Genomic DNA, 21,750 nt, shown 5'->3' with positions numbered 1-21,750 from the left:
AAACTCTTATCGTGAAAACTTCTTGATACTCACTTGGGAGTCTAGTCATGGTTTTCAAAGTGTCTTCAGATAAGACTGGGAGAAGGTGTTTCAGGAATATACAGCAAGGGAAGGAGAGGCCAAGCTGGACTCTCAACCCAGGTTCCAACCAAGAAGTTTTTCTTCTCTCTCTTTTCTCCATGTATTTCACTGGAAAATTTTATCAACATTTCTGATTTATACCAACTCCACGAAGTATCAAGTTTGTATCCGTCAGTAGAGACTAGATGATACTACAGTAACAAAGAGCTTCCAAATCTTAGTGCTTCATCCAACAAAAATCTCATTCTGTCTTACAGTATGGAGATTCCTTAAAAAACTAAAAATAGAACTATCATATGATCCAGCAATCCCACTCCTGGGCATATATCCAGAGAAAATCATAATTCAAAAAGAAAATGCACCCCAGTGTTCACTGCAGCACTATATACAATAGCCAAGACATGGAACCAACCTAAACGTCCATCAACAGAGGAATGGATAAAGATGTGGTACATACATACAATGGAGTATTACTGTGCCATAAAAAAGAACAAAAAGTCATTCGTGGCAACATGGGTGGACCTTGTTAGTATCATACTAAGTGAAGTAAGTCAGGCAGAGAAAGTCAAATATCATGAGACCACTGATATGTAGAATATAATAAAAGATACAGAAGAACTTTTTCACAAAACAGAAAGTAACTCAAAGATTTCAAAACCAAGTATATGGTTAGCAAAGGGGAAACACTGGGGGAGGGATAAGGAGGTTGGGATTGATATATACACAGAACTATATACAGAATGGGTAAGTAACAAGGACCTACTGTATACCACAGGGAAATCTACCCAATACTCTACAGTGACCCATATGGGAAAAGAATCTGATAAGGAATGGATATATGTATATGTATTACAGATTCACTTTGCTGTACACCTGAAACACAACATTGTAAGTCAACTATACTCTAATAAAAATTTGTTAAATCTCATTCTTTCTTGTATTATATGTCCAACTGAAGTTTGTAGTTTTACGCTCACTGCAATTGCTCAGGCAACCAGGCTGATGGAAGCACCATCTGGACTTTGTTCCATGATAAATAAGGTAGGCAAAGGGTAAATACTAAATTGTATAGTGACTCAGAGCATCTCCTCCCCTTTTAAAAAACCAATCTGAGTCATCTGATCATGCCTACCTTCAGAATACATCAAAGGAGTGACATCCTATGGAATGCCAGGAAAGCCAAGATAATTAGAGTATCTATGACAGTAGTAAAAACCTCTATATTGTTTGTATTACTTAAGCTACAATCATCTAAGAAATGTTTTATAAAATGATTCATAGTTTCAAGTTCTGTTTGGGATTATCTAATCTTCAAGGAGGAAAGTGTGTTATCAGAAATTTTCCCACAAAATATTGTTGTGTTTTGGAAGAAGAAAGGTTATGAAGTCGGAGTTCCCGTCGTGGCGCAGTGGTTAACGAATCCGACTAGGAACCATGAGGTTGCGGGTTCAGTCCCTGCCCTTGCTCAGTGGGTTAAGGATCCGGCATTGCTGTGAGCTGTGGTGTAGGTTGCAGACGCGGCTCGGATCCCGAGTTGCTGTGGCTCTGGTGTAGGCCGGGGGCTACAGCTCCGATTCAACCCCTAGCCTGGGAACCTCCATATGCCACTTGAGCGGCCCAAGAAATAGCAACAACAACAACAACAACAAAAAGACAAAAAACAACACAAAAAAACAACAAAAAAAGAAAGGTTACGAAGTCAAACTAATCATTTATGATTCAGGCAGTGACAATATTTTGTTATAAAGTGTATTCCATACCAGAGGTAAATTTGGTACCAGTTGGTATAGTCTAATCCAAAGATTCCGATGACTTGCTGAGTTTGTCTTTCTAAATTAGATAACGCAGTTGAGCCACAGTAAATAGACTAACCCCTTCCACCCAGACTCCTCTCACTGGGCCTAAGGGTATAGTAAACCAATGAAAGAACAAAATCTGGAGCTAAGGAAGGGAGGGGCCAGGAAAGAACCACCCCACACTTCCTGTAATTGATAAGCATGGGAGTGGGGCATGGAGAGCAGGCTAAGCTAAGGCCACTGGAATTGAGCAGGTCCATCCACCATGTTCTCTGAAACTCAGTTCTCCTCCTCTGCTTTTCTCAGACAGGAAAGATGAGGACAGATTTTCATGACCCATCTGTGAAACATGAGGGGACTGATACCACACCACTGTGAGCCACGTTCTCAAGCAAAGAACCAATGGTTCACTAAAGAATACTGGCAAGAAGCCAAGGTGGAAGCCAGATACCACAGTAGGCTTCTTCCCCATGCCCACCACCTTTCCTTTTTATTTTATTTTTTGTCTTTTTATGGCCGCACCCATGGCACATGGAGGTTCCCAGGCTAGGGGCTGAATTGGAGCTGTAGCCACCAGCCTACGCCACAACCATAGCAACATAGGATCCAAGTCACATGTGCAACCTACACCACAGTTCATGGCAACGTGGTATCATTAACCCACTGAGTGAGGCCAGGGGTTGAACCTGTGTCCTCATGGATACCAGTCAGGTTCCTTACCACCGAGTCACAACAGGAACTCCTCCACCTCCCTTTTAAATGTTTTGTGTACCAACCACATAATTTGATGGAAACATGACCATTTGGATTGGTCTTTGGAGTACTGAAGTAGGCTGACTTTCAATTACTCAAGCTCCTACAAAAGTAGGTTACAAAATATCTAACATTCATTCATCTATTCATTCAGCATAGATCCACTGAGCAGGCACTTTTGCTTAAACATGGCAGATTGAAAACACATATTAGCCACTGCTCCCTCCTACAGTTCTCCTAAGGCAGCTCCCTCCCTGTGTCCCCTCCAAAAAAATTATAGGCCACATTTCTCCAACTTGGAAATGGTTGATTCCGCTTCCCATTAATACACACTACTACCTCTTCCCCTTCCTCAAATCCTTTCCTGAGCTCTCATGACTGTCAATAGTCACAAAGCAAAAGGCAGACACCCAGCACAACAAAGGAAAAGAGATAATGGGAAGGAAACTTCAGCAGCTGGTGAGCAGATGGATATGCTAATTGATTTCACAGGCCCAAGAAAATGGAAACCTAGAGCAGCAATGGAGAAAGCCAGGGGAAAACCAGCATTAGGGAACGCCCAAAGGCTCAGGAATTGATTGACCTAGACACTCCAGCCAAAAAAAAAAAAAAAAAAAAAAAAAAGTGCAAATGTGGAGCTAATGATACAAGAGTTAGTAGAGTGTTTATTTAAGAAAGAGCTGAGATCCTCCAAACAGGCTCTAAATCCACTAAACCCAGAACAAAAATGGGGTGTTTATTCTTAGAAAAGAGACAACCAGGGAGCCTCTAGCCTGGGAAAGTGCTTTTCAACTTGGGGTGATTTTGTCCCACAGGGAACATTCGGCAATGCATGGAGACATCTTTGTCACAACTCAGGGTATGGGTACTACTGGCATCTAATGGGTAGAGACCAAAGACATGGTTCAACATCCTACACAAAGCAGCCCCCACGATAAAGAATCATGCCACCCAAAATGTCCATAGTGCCAAGGTTGAGAAACTCTAGGTTAGGGCAAGGATTCCACGCTGTGGACAATGGTATTAATAAAAATACAGATTCTTGGAGTTCCTGTCATGGCTCAGTGGTTAACGATCTAGACTACTATCCATGAGGACGCAGGTTCAATCCCTTGCCTCGCTCAGTGGTAAATATCTGGTGTTGCTGTGAGTTGAGGTGTAAGTTGCAGACACGGCTCGGATCCTGTGTTGCTGTGGTGTAGGCCGGCAGCAACAGCTCCAATGCGACCCCTAGCCTGGGAACCTCCATATGCCACGGGCATGGCCCTAAAAAGAAAAAAGACAAAATAAATAAATACACACATATATACATACATACACACACATTCTCAATACCGACACGAACTCTACAAGTTCACCCAGCTTCCCGTGATGCTAATTAATTCTGCACGGTTCGACGAGATGAGAATGTAAGAGTCCTCCCAGAGAAATCTTATCAGCTTGAGAGAAACACGTCTAAAGAGATGGCTATCAGGAAGTTCCAGATCAAGCAGGCCAGTTGGCTTAGAACTGAGCCTTTGGTCAGTAGCTCCATCCAAATGCTCAGAGCTTCCTGTCAGCCCTAGTGCCCTACTCTTACACATACAGTCCAGGACTGCCCAACATTTGAGGGAAGTGGTATATAACATAAAAGGAAAAAATATGGAGCAAGAAGAAACTATGCAAGGAGATGAAAAATTCAAGGATATTAATATCCTTGGAGAAACAGTATCACATGCATGAAACAAGGACAGATGCCATGAAAAAGGAACGCAGAATAAAAATAACAGCTATTAGAAATTGAGAGTATGATAGCAGAAATGAAATACTCTTAAGTTGACAACATCTACCACAACATTGCCTTAAAAAGGGAAAATGGGAGAAGAAAAAAAATGAGGACAGGGAAGTGACATTAAATGTCCAGAAACACAAAATTCAAAAAATAGGGGTTACAAAGTAGAGAACAATGAAAACAGGGACTTGGAAATGGTCCAATGATTCAAGAAGATTTTTCCAGAAATGAGAGCCTCCATGTTGCGATTTGGAAAGTTTCCCACAGCGAATCCAGGGCTTGACAAGAGACTCACACCAAGTCACCTTGTCGTGAAATCTGAGGCCACTAAGCACCAAGAGAAGATGGTCAGACTGTCTGGAGAGAGGGAGGAAGAAGGACCAACTGTGACCCAAGGATCAGGAATCAGAGTGCCACTCAAAGAGCAACACCAGATGGAAGTTGAAGCAAATTAAAGTGACACCTATGAGTTCCTAGCATGGCTCAGTGGTTAACAAACCCAACTAGTATCCATGAGGATGTGGGTTTGATCCCTAGCCTCCCTCTGTGGGTTAAGGATCCAGCGTTACCGTGAGCTGTGGTGTAGGTCACAAATGCAGCTTCGATTCAACTCCTAGCCTGGGAACCTCCATGTGCTGCAGGTGCCACAAAAAAAACAAAAACAAACAAACAAAAAAAAAACCGAAGACATAAAGCAATGCTTTCCCCTTGCTGCAGGAAAATGACATTTGGCATGGAATTCCAGGGCCAGATCAATAAAGGATCAAGACATTTTTCAGCCATGTAATGTCTCCAATGAATGTCCCATAAACCTATTCTCAGAAACCAACCAAGGGATACACTTCACCATAGAAAATAGTCCATTAGAAAGCTGATGAAAAAAAAAAAAAAAAGGAGTTCCCATCATGGCACAGTGGTTAATAAATCTGACTAGGAACCATGAGGTTTCGGGTTCAGTCCCCGCCCTTGCTCAGTGGGTTGACTATCTGGCGTTGCTGTGAGCTGTGGTGTAGGTTGCAGACACGGCTCAGATCCCGCATTGCTGTGGCTCTGGCGTAGTCTGGTGGCTACAGCTCCGATTGGACCCCTAGCCTGGGAATCTCCATGTGCCGCAGGAGCTGCCCTAGAAAAGGCAAAAAAGACCAAAAAAAGAAAAGAAAAGAAACTGATGAGAGGAAATAGGGTATCTGGGGCAGAGAGAAACCTCAAGATGCTGGGTCAGGGAGACATCAGGGTGGTGGAGAGACAAAACTGGCAGAAGCTCTGTGAAAGATTTTCCAAAGATGAAATGGACATACCTCCTGGTGTGTTTCAACGCACGCAAGAGAGAGATAAAACCAAGGTAAGGCTTGACAGTGCATCTCATACATGCCTAGAAAACGAAGCCCACCAAAAAAACTCAAAGACCATTTCTCCCTCCAGAGGGAGTCTGTCACAGTTTGGATGGCTCCTTGATCACCAGCATTCCCTCGTCACGATCACGCCAACTCTGAATCTTGATTTAAACCAAGTTCTAGAATGATTCTTTCCAGGATAGAATGATGGTGGGGGGGGGGGCACATGAGGGCAGTGGGGGCAAGGAGGTGGTGACACAGAAAAGAGCGCTCTACCATCAACCTCCAAACTGGGAAGCCACTGCTTAGGGGAGAAAGTGAACAATGAAGAAGCGTTGATGTCAGTATAGAACCTAGAAGGCATGAAGATCAGCTTCCGAACAGTTAGTGGAAGCTACTTGCTGTGGGAAGCAGGGAATGAGTGGGGAGAGTGGGCCGGGGAGCCGCTTTTTAAATCAAGCTTGGGGAACCATGTAAGTTTAAAAACTAGGCACAAGTAACCTGCATAGTAATAATGACTGGATTACCAAAGAAAGGTTAGCGAGCATGTATTTTGTGGTAGACCCCCTGCTAACCTGTTTGGGGAACCCAATGATTAACAACGTACTGTCCCCAAACTCAAGGAATTTATACCATGGGGGGGGGGGTAAGATGGCCCTATGTGTTGGGAGTAAATAGCCCCAAGTGTTACAAACCCTAAAAGAAGGAAAAACTACTCCCTGCTTGGGATGGAAGCTTGAAAGCAGGGCTATCACAGTAGACTTTGTGGAGGAGCTGGAAGGCTAAGTGGATTTTCTCCAGCTGGGACGAAGATCAAACACGTTGGCCCAACATTACAGCGAGTCAGCCATCTCAACATTATGATGCATGGCTGGACTCTCATCTAAATGCTTTCAGTGTGGCAATTTTAACTGAGAGGGTTTCAGCGGGGGTGAGGGGGTGTTTTTGTTTGTGTCTTTTTGTCTTTTTAGGGCTGAACCCACAGCACATGGAGGTTCCCAGGTTAGGCGTCGAATTGGAGACGTACAGCCACACCAACTCCAGATCTGAGCCTCATCTGCAACCTACCCCACAGCTCATGGGAATGCCGGATCCCCAACCCACGGAGCTAGGCTGGGGATCCAACCCAAACCCTCATGGATACTAGTTGGGTTCCTTAAGCACTGAGCCACAACGGGAACTCCCAGATGGGGTTTTTGAACTGAGTTCATGATTGGCAAACCAGACACCAGGAAACCAAGAAATAAATCAACAAACTTCCCAGTTGAAATCCTGACCTCTGCAGATCAAAGGTCGAGGCAGATCAGGTTCCCAGTGGCTTCATTATATACACAGAAGATTCCGATCCCCAAGCCCTGCCAATCACAGAACCAACACTGGGTTTCTGAAAACACACCTAGGGCTTTCTCTCTTGAAGCAATTTCTGCATTGGTAAATCATTTTTCCAAAAAGTCTTGTTTTAATCAAACTCACCATTGTCTTTTTCACATGACACAGATGATGAGTCCCAGGTAAAAGAACTTGCCCAAATTCCAAAGGCTGTTTGCTGCTCTCATTCTCTAGGCTGATGCTGAAATCAGAGAATGGAAAATGAGACATAGGAAAAGTTAAAACAAACAGCCCTGCTTTCTTATTTATTTTATCAAAATGTGCCTTATTCCTTATTATGAGAATAAACTTTCAGCACAAAGGAGGGCATAAACTAGGGGACACGTGGGAGAGCTCACGAAAGACCCCCTGGAGACCCGACAAGAACGTTAACTCGCAACATTGCAGGCACTCGTACATGCACATGAGTGTTTTAAAACCAAACCGTGATCATTTAACACATTCTGTTTAGACACCTACTTTTTTTTCCATGAGTAAACATTTTCCCCCTGTCAGTTTACCCCACTTTCTCAAATTACATGAAAGACAGGGTTTTCTTTTTTGCATTTTTAAAGTTTCCCCCTCTTTATCTTCTTTTGGGGGGATGGGCATATCCATGGGCTGTGGAAATTCCAGGGCCAGGGATCAATCTGTGCCACGACAGCAACAATGCCAGATCCTTAACCACTGGGCCACCAGGGAACTCCCCCCACCAACCCTCTCTGATTGCTGGGTCTTCCACTCCCCCTAAAAATGGAAAGATGGTGGGTGGCAAAGGTTCTTAGCTGGAAATCACTTTTACCTCTGGGTTCATTTGCTTCTGTATCAAATGAGGGAATGGAAGCAAAGTGTCTCCAAGATAAGCTTTGGGAGGAGAGCCCAGACTTAGCATCACAGGGGTGAATCGTCAGCTTTCTCTTGACTAGTCAAGGGCACCTACGGCAGTGGCTCAGCTTCACTAAGCAGGAAGGGACTGGAACCAAGTCTCTTGAACAGACCTTTGTGGGGGCACTTCCTGTCTGGAAATCAGGTGGGGACCTGAACCCAAGACAAGAGATGATGTCAGATTGCCCATGAAGGATTTGCTGAGTGACTTGCCCCGACCCTGTGACCCTTGCTCATTGTGCACCACCTGTACCCACCGGCACACAAGGGGAAAGGGGAGCGCAGAGAGAAAGGAGGTGCAATGAGGGGGGCAGGGGACAGGGGGGCAGTTTGGGATGCAAGTGCAACCTCCTCCCCTTGGGGCTCTAGCCATTCAAGTGCTCTCCACCTGCTGCAAGGGGACAGGCCAGCTTCGGGGACTATGATCTCCCTCACGTCCCAGCCTTTGGGCCGTGGAGACTGGCCGCCAACTCCTCTCTTGCTGGGCAAGTTGAAAGATCAAGGGAGAAGTCAGAGGCAAAGATGGCCACAGCATGCAGCCCCAGGGCTTGGTGGGGCTGCGGCTTCCTGAGGCTGAGAGTGATGCTGAAGGTAGCTGGGACAGAGTGATCTGCCCAAGGACACCCCTGCCCCAACAAAACCAACAGAGTCGACCAACTAACAGCGTCTGAGGACCCAAGGGTGTAGAGAACCCCACACCCCACAAAAGCACCACAGATGCTTTTGTGCCCCAACAGGACCCCAACAGGAGATTGTTAGCTCAACAGACCAGCACAAGGCTCTGCTGCCTCCTCTCCCCACCTCCTCCACTGTGGAGGGGAAGGGTGAGGCTGAAGATCTCACAAAAGACACTCTGTGCCTTTTCTTCTCTAAGGTTTCCAAGCTGGGCAGGCTGTGCAAGAGGAAAGCCGAGAGCCTTCGAGTTGCTTTGCCTTCAAAACACCAATTTAGATTGGCCCAAACTTAAAAGCGGTGAAGGCGACTACTGTTTTAACGCCCAAAAGACACCAACAAAGACAGATCATCTGGTGGGACAGGGGTGGGGAAGTCAGATGTACCGAGTAGATTCTAAAGGTGAGGAGGGAAGGAAAAGAGAAGCATTTTCTAGGAAACCCTACCTTGACTCCGAGCGCTCACCTGGGTCTCGTTAAAATGCAGATTCTGACTCGGAACATCTGGGACCATGATTCTGCGCTGCTAAGAATCTCCCAGGTGAGGCTAGTACTGGTACTCACGGAGCTTGCTTTAAATAGCATGAGTCTAGACCAAAGTTCTACCAACTGCAGCCCATGGGCCAAATCCAGCCCGCTGCCTATTGTTGTTAATAAAACTTTATTAGAACGTGGCCTCACTCACTCTTTCATGCCTTGTCAATGTCTGCTTTCACCCTGCAATGTGGAGGTGGATGGCCCACAAACCTGAAACCACTTACAATCTGGCCCTTTGTAGAAAGAGTTACCAGTTACATAATCACGCTCGTCTGTTGAGCATCTGATGCGGTGATGGTGTTTTGAAATCCACAAAGAGCCTCACATATAGGGCCCAGTAAGATTCTACAGTCCCCAACATGTTTTTAAAAGGATGTGACAAAAGCAAAGGTGATAAGCCGAGATGACTAATAAGAGATAAAAAGTGGTTAAATACAGATCCATCATCTACTAGAACAGCCCCTTCTCCTCTCCTAGAGAGAGCCAGGGAATTTTTTTTTTTGTCTGCCATAAATCATACAGTTTTTCTACAAGATCTATGAGTGTCTTTGCAGCCCAGCTGAGAAGTCCTCTGACTGTCTTCTTCTAAGTATCCCCTCGCCCCAACTTCTACTTTGACTTGGCCATTTTTGCAGGTAAAGGGCTCCTTTACTGCTGTGTAGAGATGTGGATGGGGTTGGGCAGTACCTGACAGGCCTGCAACCCCTGTCCTTGCCCAGCCTCAAGAACAAAAAAAGAGCCCAGAGTCAGCAACAGAAACAGCAATGGTTTAATAGATTGGGGGGGGCGTAGGGGGAGCTTACACACCTGAAGCAAGGTCCTGGAGCGACACCCCACCATGTCCTGAAGAGAATAAACAGGACGCAGCAACAACCAGCACAACCGCAGGGCCCATGAGGCTTCCATTTATAGGGGGAAATGGCGTCAGCTTGGCTCATCAGTTACCAGGGAAACCAGCAGCTGGCATGCCCCTCACAGCCCCTTAGGTTAACGATCACCAGGTTAGCTATTTTCCTTTAATAAACTAGCCAGTATCTGGCCTAAGGAACAGGGGCAAGCATGCTCCTGTGAATAGGGTGTCAGTGAGCAGGCACCAGGAGAGCAAGAGAACAGCCATCTTGAGTGGCCTGACCAAACAGGTGGGTCTTGTTTTTTCCACTGAGTTCACTGGAACATACATCAGGCATCTGAAGCTATTGGCTCCCACACCCAAGGGGCACTCTGAAAGCATCTCAGTTTCCAGAGGAAACAATACCCTTTATTTCTTGATTTCAGGATGAAACCCTCCTCACAAACACGAGAATGCTAACCTAGACGTTCTCCAGGAGTCTGTCCACACAATCTCTCTGCCTTAGATGCTCCCTTCCTCCTCCACCCAGAGATTAGAGCAGAGACCCTGCAGAAGCTCCTGTCTTGCCATCTTTGGTCCTTCTTGACTGATCCTGAAACAAGATCCTCTGAAGGTCACTCATCTTTCACATCACTACCTGCCACCAGACAGTTACATCTCTGGCCCAACACTACCTTCAAGTCAGCACCCTTTCAAACACCTATTTGTGGAGCATAGATGGATTCTGGGCACTGTTCTACTGGGTACTGGGATTTCTGCTGTGACGTGGAAAAAATGCCTGGCCATGCCTTCAGTGACCTTCCAGTCTCTAGGTCTGTTTCATGGTCTCAGGGGCCACTTGGGGCTCAGATGACTACCTCTGTAAGATTTTTAGATGGAAGCATCTTTGAGTTATTCCAGCTCCACATCAGTAGATCTCAACTCACGTATGACTGGGGAGATATATGACTTTGAGAGTCTACAACAGAATGTGCCAAATGTGGAATGAATTACGATGTGAACACAGGTGATTTAGGCAAAATCAAGAGCAAGGAGATAGGAATTCCAATAAAATTCTAGAGAAGCCAGAATCCAGCTATGCTCACAATTGCTTGGGAATGCCAATTCTTCCCAAATGGAAGGGGTCCCTCCCAGTGAAATGTGACTAATCGTCTCTGTAGTTGACATCCTCTCATTATTATATCTAACAGATATGTCCTTCCTGGTCATTGGAAAATCCTCCAGTTGCTCAGCTTTTTTAAAGGGTGAATTTTAAAGACCTATCAAAGGTGTCAAGCACAAGCTCCACTGATTTTCAAGGCTTGTAGTTGATCAAAGCCAGGTGGGTATGATTTGAACAGGAGTTTTCCAAAGGATACCCCAGTGTCCCTACACCTGGATATAGGATATGGACTATGTGGAATATATATCCATATATATACCATACACACACACACATACTATATATGTACCACTTGATTCTACAGATAAGAGGATGGTCCTTTCTAGAACATTCCAGCATCAATAAGTAATAGGCTGGAAGGCATCCATGCCTCTAGGACCTCATCATGCTCCTTCCTCTAGAAGTGCTGGAACCCTGAGGGTCTCTTGACTGTCCTGAGACTAATGGTATCACCATGCTGACCTGGCCTTTTTAAGCATCCACATTTTCAAGGTCTTCCACTGTCCTCCTTTATTGCACAATGTTTGAGGGTGCTCCGAATGTGCTCATAATCCTGTTTTATAGTGGCTGGAAATAAGAGAGCTCCAGTGACTCGATCTAAGTCAGACATCAAAGCAGATACTCAATTAGAATGCAGGTCTCCATGGTGTTTTGTTAAACTCGTCCCTTTATTAAATGTTACACATAATAAATTTCCAAGGCAGCACCATTCCCGGAATGCACAGTATACATAACCCAGGGCCTGGTGGAGTTAACTTTGCCACAGATGCCTTCAGCATCATTTCTGTTTGTTTCCGTGTTGGTGGGTTTTTAGAAGAAACATTAAGCTTTTCACCCATATAGGACAGAAAACATCATTTCCCCAGAATGATCTCTCAATGTGCTCCTTTGCCAGGTTTACCATCTTGGAGATGGTTCTTTTCCAAAGAGTTGGTCAGCCCAATGGAAGCAACAGAATAAATTACCCAAATGGAGAGACTATTTTTTTCTAAATAAGTAAACAGGTAATTTTTCCCCCAAAGCCTATGAGTTTCTTTCTATGGGCCATTTGAGTTAATAATAACAGCAGATGAAACTTATATAATGTGTAACCTTGGACAAGCTGTGTGCTAGGTACTCCACATGAATTTATTTGCATTTCACAACCACCATTCAAAGATATTATTATCTTCATCAACATTTGACAAGCAGCTGAGTTTCTGAGAGGGCAAGGAATTACCCAAGGTGATGGGGTCAAAATTTGAACCCATGAATCAACCCCAGGCAGCCTGGCAGCAAAGCTGTGGCTCTTAGCCCCCTCTATATCTTAGTTCTCTGGTTTCCAGAAAATCTGCACGTTGAAGTCATTTTCAGAGACTGCTCCAATTCTTTATCACTACTCAACAAACCACCCAACATTTACTGGCTTTTAAAACAAAATGTATTATTAGCTCTATGATTCTGTGAGTAGATTAGGCTCAGCTGATGGTTCTTGCTCGAAATCTTTCCTCAGGTGGTGGCTATCAGATGGAGGCTGGGGTTCAGGTTCATTTGAAAGGTTTGCACTCATACATATGGTGCCTGGGATGGCTGGGCTTGTTAGAGCTGGTCAGTCATCTCTCTCCATGCCTCTTCTCCACATGGCTAGCTTGGACTTCCTCACAGCATGGTGCCAAGCTCCCACTAGAGCAAGCATTCCAAGAGAACTTGGCAAGACTTCTTACATCCTATCCTTGGCAATTTAAAAATGTCCATTCTACCATATTAATTAGAAATGCTCTCTTCTATTTTTTTCCTTCTACTTTGAGAAAAAATTCTAATAATTTTTCTTCTCTTTTTCCTCCTTCCTTCCTTCCTTTCCCACACCTACAGCATAATGGAAGTTCCTAGGCCAGGGATTGAATCTGAGCTGCAGCTGTGACCTATGTTGCAGCTGCAGCAATGCCAGATCCTTCAACCCACTGTGCTGGGCTGGGGATCTAACCCACAGCTCTGCAGCGACCTGAGCTACTGCAGTCGGGTTCTTAACCCACAGTGCCACAGGGGGAACGCCTCTTTTCTTTTTAATGGAGACAAAATTGAATCCATCTCTGAAAAGAGAGATTAGTTAAGTCTTTAGGGATGATTAGTTTCATTTTATTACTCTTTGTATTTGTAGATTTTCATTCTATCTCTCAATCTTCATAGCTGGCGAAAGTTGAAGACATCCAAACAGAGCTCTCAAGTTCATTCCATCCCCAGGAACACCAACAATCCCACTGCCAACTGTGAAACAAAAAGAGGTCTAAACTGAGTCCATCACAAAAAGAATGTGATGCCAGCTTGGATTTTCCTGTATATAGAATCATTTGTCACTGATTCTTCAGCTCCATCCTGGCCTCCAGCTCCTCACAAGGGTCTTGGCCATCTATCTGAGACAAAGACCCTCTGCAACTGAACATTTCAAACAGCTATGAAAATGTAAGAACCAGAGGACTTCACTCTGTCCAACTTTTCCCCGAGAGGTAGATAAGAGACTCTCGACCAGAGTTCAAATCCTTTGGTGGCAATTAGGGTAATGGCACATTTTTCTTCCACTAGACAGTTTGTAAGATGGTTGAGATCTGCCTCTACCTTTGTTTCTTCATTTCATAAAGCAGGTTTTTCTCTAGAGGAACCCAGAGGGTAAATCTGAAGACAAAGTTGCCTTTAAACCTAAAACCTTGTCCCTGTGGAAACACCTGTGATAAGAGACTTTGGGCTGTAAATGCACTGTGAGGTCATTGTATTAGCAGCATTCTTTTGTCTCTTGGAGGCAATGGTAGGAGAGGGGTCAGACCCATCTGGTCTGGAAAAAGCATCTATTGAACAAAATGCATCTGAATGACCAAATATCCCTTTTATAAAAAAAAGAGAGAGAGAGAGCTTTCAGAGAGGTGAACTTGACTGGAAAGAGGGACTATGTTTGCTCGTTTTAATGAGACTTCACAATGTCCTTGATCTAGTTGAGAAATAAGACTTGGCCCAGGAGTTCCCGTCGTGGCGCAGTAGTTAACGAATCCAACTAGGAACCATGAGGTTGTGGGTTCGATCCCTGCCCTTGCTCAGTGGGTTACGGATCCAGCGTTGCCGTGAGCTGTGGTGTAGGTCGCAGTCGCGGCTCGGATCCCATGTTGCTGTGGCTCTGGCGTAGGCCGGTGGCTACAGCTCCGATTAGACCCCTAGCCTGGGAATCTCCATATGCTGCGGAAGCAGCCCAAGAAATGGCAAAAAGACGTGGCCCAACAATGAAAATTACTTATTTCAATGGATGAGGTAAACCATGCCCACCTTCTTCCAGTTGCTTGGGATTAAGTCTTTAGCGACTTGATTATTTACTTGAGTAGACATCCTCTGCCTGGTTTGTTGTCTTAATGTTGACTAAACAAAAGTGGCAGTAGCTTATACCCAAACCAAGCTCTCCTGACTCACTGGAAAAGTGGAAGCTATTAAGGAGCTAAAACTTAAGACCTGATTTTGTTAAATTGAATCATTGTGCTGAACTTAACTCTAATTGTTGAAACAGCTGCCATTAACGAGCTGATTCCACCTCCTCCAGGTTTCCCTAAAGCCCATAGCATCTTCTCCCCCATTTTATCTGGGGTGGATTTGAAAAAGTCATCTGTTGTTGAGAAATTGTTTTTCTCAGTTTGGAGTGTCAAACATCCCAACCTAGCCATTGAAATCTGTGTTTAAGGGATAGAAGCATCACCATGTCTTAAATAGACGCTTATCTTCTATGGGATATAGCCCTGGGTTTTGGCCTTGGAATCTAGTCCATTCACAAGCTGCCTTTGCATTTTACCAGCTGGAGGGTCTCTTGCCTAAACCTTCCATCACAATTTGCATGGATCACAGTCCCATCTCTGTCCCTTTGCACACATGACTTTCTCCATCCAAGCAATCCTTCCTTCCTCCTCTTCATCCTTTGGAGCTCAAATCAAGTCCCAAATCTTCCATGAAGTTCATGCTTGACAATTCCAGGTCCCACTCATCTCTTTTCAGCCTCAACTCCTATGACTCATTGCCCATACCTGTTAAAAGACACATCCGTGCCCTGTATAAATTTAATTTGTTGTCCAAATGAGGATGTTTGGGAGAGTGAGTATGCTATTAATAATTCTACTGGGACAACAGGCATAAACTGGGACACTATGGTGTATATGGTCCTTCCTCCTAAGTGGCAAATGATATATTCTCCAATGGCACTTAAAATACAAAGAGATTGTGGAGAATTACTGAGAAATACCAAGTGCATTGATAAATGCGTAGACTAAACGTATATGATTAAAGCATTCCTGTCATTCGCTTTGCCCGTTGCCACTCAATCTTGTGTTCAACAAATATTTATTGAGCTGCCACCATGTGCTTGGCCCTTTTCTCCGCTCCCTAAATATAGACAGAGGTGAGTAAATAACCCTGCAAACATAGATGCAATAAAAAAGTAAGCACAAAAATACTGAATAGTATCAATGAATATAATGAAGAAATGGATAAAATAAATGAAATATAAACGTGGCTGAATGCTATAAAAATTAAACATTGCAAGGATCAAAAGTGTAAGTTGTGCAAGGAGTTGCTAGTTGGCTACTTAGATAAGGTGGTCAGGAAAAATTGGTAAATTCAAGGAAGTAATTTTTTAAAAACATTTTGGTAACGTAGTATACTTACAATGTTGTGTGAGTTTCAGGTGTGCAGCAAAGTGAATCCATTATACATACACATATATCCATTCGTTTTCAGATTCTTTTCCCATATAGGTTGTTAGACAGTATTAAGTAGAGTTCCCTGTGCTATACAGTAGGTCCTTGTTACTAATCTACTTTATATATAGTCGTGTGTATATGTTAATCCCAACCTCCTAATTTATCCCTCCCCCAACACTTCCTCTTTGGTAACCATAAGTTTGGTTTTGAAATCTTTGTTTCTGTTTTGTGAATAAATTCTTTTGTATCATTTTTACTGTATTCCACATATTAGTGATCTCATATGATATTTGTTGTTGTCTGACTTCACTTAGTGTGAGGATTTCTAGGTCCATCCATATTGCTCCAAATGGCATTATTTTTCTTTTTATGGGTAATATTCCATTGTATGTATGTACCACATCTTCTTTATCCGGTCTTCTGTTGATGAACATTTAATTTGCTTCCATGTCTTGGCGATTATCAATAGTGCTGCTGTCAACATTGGGGAGCATGTTATCTTTTCAAATTATGGTTTTCTCTGGATGCATACCCAGGAGTGGGATTGCTAGATCATATGGTAGATCTAGCTTTAGTTTTTGAAGGAAACTTCATACTGTTCTCCATGGTGGTTGCACCAATTTACATTCCCACCAACACTGCATGAGGGTTCTCTTTTCACAAGGAGGTAACATTTAAGCAGAGACCTTATGGAGATTACCCTAGGCAGGAGAACAGTGGGGACAAAGGCTCTGGGGTGGGACCAGCAAGCAGCCCAGTGTGGCTAGAGAGTAGTGATCAAGGTGGTGATCTAGGCAGCATGATGGTGGAGAAGAGGCAGGGGCCAAGTCAGGCAGGTCCTGGCAAGCCATGGAGAAGAGGTGAGGTTTAGCCTGAGTATAGCGGGAAGCCACTGAAGAATCTTGGACAGGGTGTCATGAGGTCTGTTTTCTGTTTTTTCAAAGACCACCCTGGCAATTATATGGAGAGGAGACTGCAGGGGGACAAGTGGAAGCATGAAGAACAGTTAGAGGCTATGGTGGTTCATTTCTCCGGGCAGTGATGGTCCTCTCTTAAGGCTTCCCCCTGTGCCCATGGAGATGCTGCGGGTTAGGCTGCTGTTTCTCAGAGGCTCTGCAGGTGGTGAGGGTGGGCGGCAGGTGCAGTGGGGAGGCGAGTGGGGTGGGGAAGGTGGACTTCCTGAGCAAATAACCCAATGGTGAGCTTTTGCTCTGATTATGAGACTTTGCTCCCCCTTCTGCAAATCCTTGCCTGCTGCATTTGTTTCTCAGGTATATGTTCCCATTCTGTTCTTGCTCTCTGTTCCCTGGCTTCTCTCTCCATAAGACTGAGATCCTTGGAGTTCCGTCGTGGCTCAGTGGTTAACAAATCTGACTAGGGACCATGAGGCTGTGGGTTCAGTCCCTGCACTTGCTCAGTGGGTTAAGGATCCGGCGTTGCCGTGAGCTGTGGTGTAGGTTGCAGATGCGGCTCAGATCCTGTGTTGCTGTGGCTCCGGTGTAGGCCGGTGACTACGGCTCCGATTGGACCCCTAGCCTGGGAACCCCCATACGCCGTGGGAGCGGCCCAAGAAATGGCAAAAAGAAAAAAAAAAAAAAAGACTGAGATCCTTAATCTGAGTCAGCGTTGCCCATCAGGGAACATCTGGCAATGGCTAGATGCATTTTGGGCTGTCGAAACTGAAGTGTGGGGGGGTGCTCCTGGCATCTAGTGAGTACCGACCTGGGATGCTGCTCAACACCTTAGAGCACACAAGACAGCCTCTCTCTCATGACAATTACCTACTCAAAAATATTGATAGTGCCAAGATTGCAAAATTCTGCCAGAGGGTGCCCACCTGGTGCCCCATCCTCCTCCAGGCATCTCCCAGGGGAGGCCAATTCTTGCCTCTGGGCTCTGACCCATGGGGGCTCTTTCTCAGCTCACCCCATCCCTTCTGCATGTTCCAGACCCTTCAGCCTGGACTAGAGTCGAGGCTCTTCACCTTACACTGGAAAATCATTCTTTGGGTCATAAAGAACCAGCCTACACATGGTGCCACCAAGACTGGTCCCTTCTGGGCAACCAAACAATCTTTTTTCGATGATGCTTCTTTAAAATTGTTTTTGGCCATACCCACGCCATGTGGAAGTTCCCAGGCCAGGGATCAAACCTGCACCACAGCAGTGACCCAAGCTGCTGCAGTGACACGGCTGGATCCTTAACCTGCTGTGCCACAAGAGAACTTCTCTATGGTACTTCTTGATTCTTTAATGAATACATTCCTGAGGCCAGGAGCTGAGGATAGGATCACATGTGAGTTATAACGAACCCTCTAAGATACATGGGCCTTGGGTGCCCTGTTTCTAGACAGAAAGTCAATCATGAACACACTCAAAGAATTTCAAAAACATTTCTTCACATTTTCACTGAGTGGATTTTTAGTCACCAGATAAAATACAGACTCCCAGTTAAATTCGAATTTCAGATGAACAATGGAGTTTTTAAAGTCTAAGTACGTCCCATGCAATTGTAGGAGCTCAACAATGTCGTAAGTCCATATTTGAGACATATTCCTATTAAGAAATTATTTGTTGTTTACTGAAATTCAGATTTAACTAGGTATCCTGTTTTCTGTTATTGTCGGCTTTTTGTTTCTTTGTGGGTTTTTTGGTCTTTTCTGATTGTTTCTTGGCCAAATCTGGCAACTCTATTTTCTGAGTTCCTTCACTTTCGGGTAGCTTCTTCCTACATTTTTTCTTCCATTCCTTTGACTGCCCAACTCCTCTTCCTAAGATGGGTTTAAACTCTCTCCCTCAAGCATCCTAGACCTTTTTTTTTTTTTTTTAACTTTTTGGCCACACTTGTGGCATATAGAAGTTCCCAGGCCAGGGATGGAATCTGAATTGCAGCTGCAACTTATGCCACATCTGTGGCAACACCGGATCCTTATGCCACAATACTGGGCTGGAGATTGAGCTCATGCTGCCTCACAGACAATGACAGATCCTTAACCCACTGCACCACAGCAGGAACTCCTGTGACACATTTTTTTAAATCCCCGTTCCACCAAAAGTGGATAACGTTGAAGCATAGCTGTGAGGCAGTGCAGAAACATTATTCTTTCAGAAAAGAATATTTTGAAAAGCCCTACACTGGGAAAATGAAATGACCTGAACCGAATATCAACATGTCACTATTTTTATCAAATCTGGTTTTTAAAAGTTCTGCTTTAGGGATTTTCTAGGTGGCCTAGCAAGTCGAGGATCCAGCATTGTCACTGCTGTGCTGCAGGTTTGATCCCTGGCCCAGGAACTTCAGCATGCTGTGGGCGTGGCCGCCAAAAGTTCTGCTGTACAAAAATATTAATAATTAAATGATTGCCTTCCTCATACAGTTCCTTTACATAGAACATCTGATTTAATCTAAATGATAGAATTTTTTTAAAAATATGGACTCAGAGAATGTTGGGCAAATAAGTATAGAAGAAAAGATAGAAGAGGAGTTCCCATCGTGGCTCAGGGGTTAACAAATCCAACTAGGAAGCATGAGGTTGTGGGGTTTGATCCCTGGCCTCACTCAGTGGGTTAAGGATGCAGCCATGAGCTGTGGTGTAGGTCGCAAATGCAGCTCGGATCCTGCGTGGCTGTGGCTGTGGTATAGGCGAGTGGCTACAGCTCTGATTGGACTCCTAGCCTGGGAACCTCCATATGCTGTGGGTGCAGCCCTAGAAAAGGCAAAAGAAAAAAAAAAAGAAAGAAAGAAAGAAAGAAAAGAAAAGATAGAAGAAAGAAGAAATCTGGGACAAGTAAACTCTTTTGCAGCAAAAAAAAAAAAAAAAAAGACTTGAGAGGTAAATGTTTCAAAGAAAGGACTGTACATGAAAGGGATTATTTGTTAAGTAGTATGATATGAATTTAGAGGAATCTGCAATCTTTTTCTCCCAAAGTAATTAAATAGATCGTTGTGTTCAATAAGTGTTTGCTGAAGTGAATTAAGGACTTAGTCTCTATCCTCAAGGAGCTCTCAAACATTGAAAAGAACAAATTTCAAGTGGAGAAATTAAATTATAAGTTATGTGTGACCTTTGTAATCAGATAATAAAGTCCTTATAAGTGAACAGTAAAAGCTAGGATACAAGCAATTATATGAATACTCTATTTGTAGTGTCTAGAATTTCAGTGGCTTCTACTGGGTTGCCTGGTCTCTGTGTTGTGCCCAAAGGGGATACACTATGCTTCGTAAACTGATCGACATCCTTATGATTCATGCAAAGGAAAGATGAGTTTCAGAAATGATATCATCATATTAATGGTTGAGAAAATAGACTTGTAAAAGGCAGGGACTGGACCTGTCATATTTACCTCTTTCCCCCCAGTACCTAGAACAGTGCTAAGGCAAAGACAGATATGTGAATGAATGCTTACATGAGCATAATCATTATATTATGTAAACTTGCCTTTATTTCCACGATGAAATGAATGAGGACAAGGCATACCTCATGTGATAAACAGAGGAGGTAATGGCATTGAATGACACGCAGCTGATTCCCCTACACCTTCAATTACCACGAACCTCATTTCATCCTCAAGAGCTACCATGTCTGAAATTCTCCCATTCATGATGCCTTCTTTTCAAGGAGAGGCAATGTCTACCAAGATTTACTGAGCATCTTGCTACTCTGGACCAGGCACTAGAATACAAAATTGCTGTCTTTAAGAAAGACTAGCCAGAGGTAAAATATTAGTTTCAATTCCTAGAACTGAAGAAACTGTGTATCCTTATAGCAAATTAAAGTGCCCTAAGTCCCTAGAAGGTATATTCTAGAGAGAGAATCTCGAAGGCCATCTATGAGATCATTACAATAGTCAATGCAGGTAAACTGCCGTGACAAACAGCCCAAGATCTCAGTGGCTTAACACAACAGAAGTGTTTGTGCAGAGACAAAGCCCAAGGCAGATGTCCCCCATCACATGGCTGTTCCAAGCAGCTCTCTTTCAACCATGCTCCTTCTGTTTGGAGGTTCCACCAATCCTCAGCGCCTCAGAGACCTCCAAAGCCTTGAGCACACGGCTGAATTCTCTCTAACTGGCCAATCCATCAAGAGGGGATGAAGGTGGAAGATGGTGCAAGCCTTTCAAAAGGCCAGGCCTGGTGGGGGCAATCATCACCACTGCCTCCCACCCACCGTGTAGACATCATCTCATGGCACGCTCGATGAAAGGCGGAAATGGAAACAATTTTGTGAACCCAGCATTGATGCTACCACAAGCATCAATGGAAGAGGAAACCAGGCAGAGAAAGTGACTCGTCCTGATAAAGTGAAAATGGGGGGAAACCAAGAGGGAAGTTTAAAGTAAGAAGCATATTTAGAAAGACCAAGGGCTCTGATGGAAGGCAACAAAGAGTTCTGTGTGGTATAATATCAGGAGGAAAGTCACCCCTAAAAATAGAGGCAGAGGGGAAGAACTGTGTCATGACTAGAGAGGCAGGAATGACCCATGGATATTTTCCAGAAAGATATACAGAAGCCTACTCTTGCCTCAACTGCCTTCAAGAATTCAGTTATGCATTTACTTATTAAATCTTCATAAGATTATACGAACACAGCTCTGATTTATACAATTCTAAGACTTCTTTATGTTTCTGACTTTCTCCTTTCTGCAAGTTATAACAACAAGAAGCTTTGAAAGTGGCTAATAAATATACAGGAATGCAGTCCTTCTGGAAAAGCCACAGGGAAGGGACTAAGTGTACCTAATATTTATGTAAATTTTAACCACATAATGGGCAACTCAGGAAATAATGATGTGACCGCTGGGACCAATCTCTCAAACTGCAAAAGTGTTTGATTCACAGG

At 44.1% G+C, this 21,750-nt stretch overlaps 1 long non-coding RNA gene across 3 annotated transcripts in view; it reads right to left on the bottom strand.

Moving 5' to 3' along the window:
- The window catches only part of LOC110257807 (uncharacterized), a 222,429-nt gene that overhangs the window by 57,683 nt on the left and 142,996 nt on the right, over nt 1-21,750 (bottom strand). The window contains exons 1-3 of one of the 3 annotated variants that reach the window (XR_014835146.1): nt 10,004-10,076; nt 7,906-8,141; nt 7,209-7,305 (exon numbers count right to left, since the gene is read on the bottom strand). This is a non-coding gene — a long non-coding RNA (uncharacterized LOC110257807). Of the gene's footprint in view, nt 1-7,208; nt 7,306-7,905; nt 8,142-10,003; nt 10,093-21,750 lie in introns of those variants that run through there. The other 2 variants (XR_002340804.2, XR_014835145.1) reach the window with 2 other exon arrangements.

This window comes from Sus scrofa, chromosome X, assembly GCF_054392235.1.
Source record: "Sus scrofa isolate SSC_HxYL_T2T_F1_AM1 chromosome X, Sscrofa_HxYL_maternal_Yorkshire_Landrace_v2.0, whole genome shotgun sequence".
Taxonomy (NCBI): domain Eukaryota; kingdom Metazoa; phylum Chordata; class Mammalia; order Artiodactyla; family Suidae; genus Sus; species Sus scrofa.
Note: the sequence above shows the minus strand (reverse complement) of the source record. Positions and strands in the feature narration are given on the sequence as shown.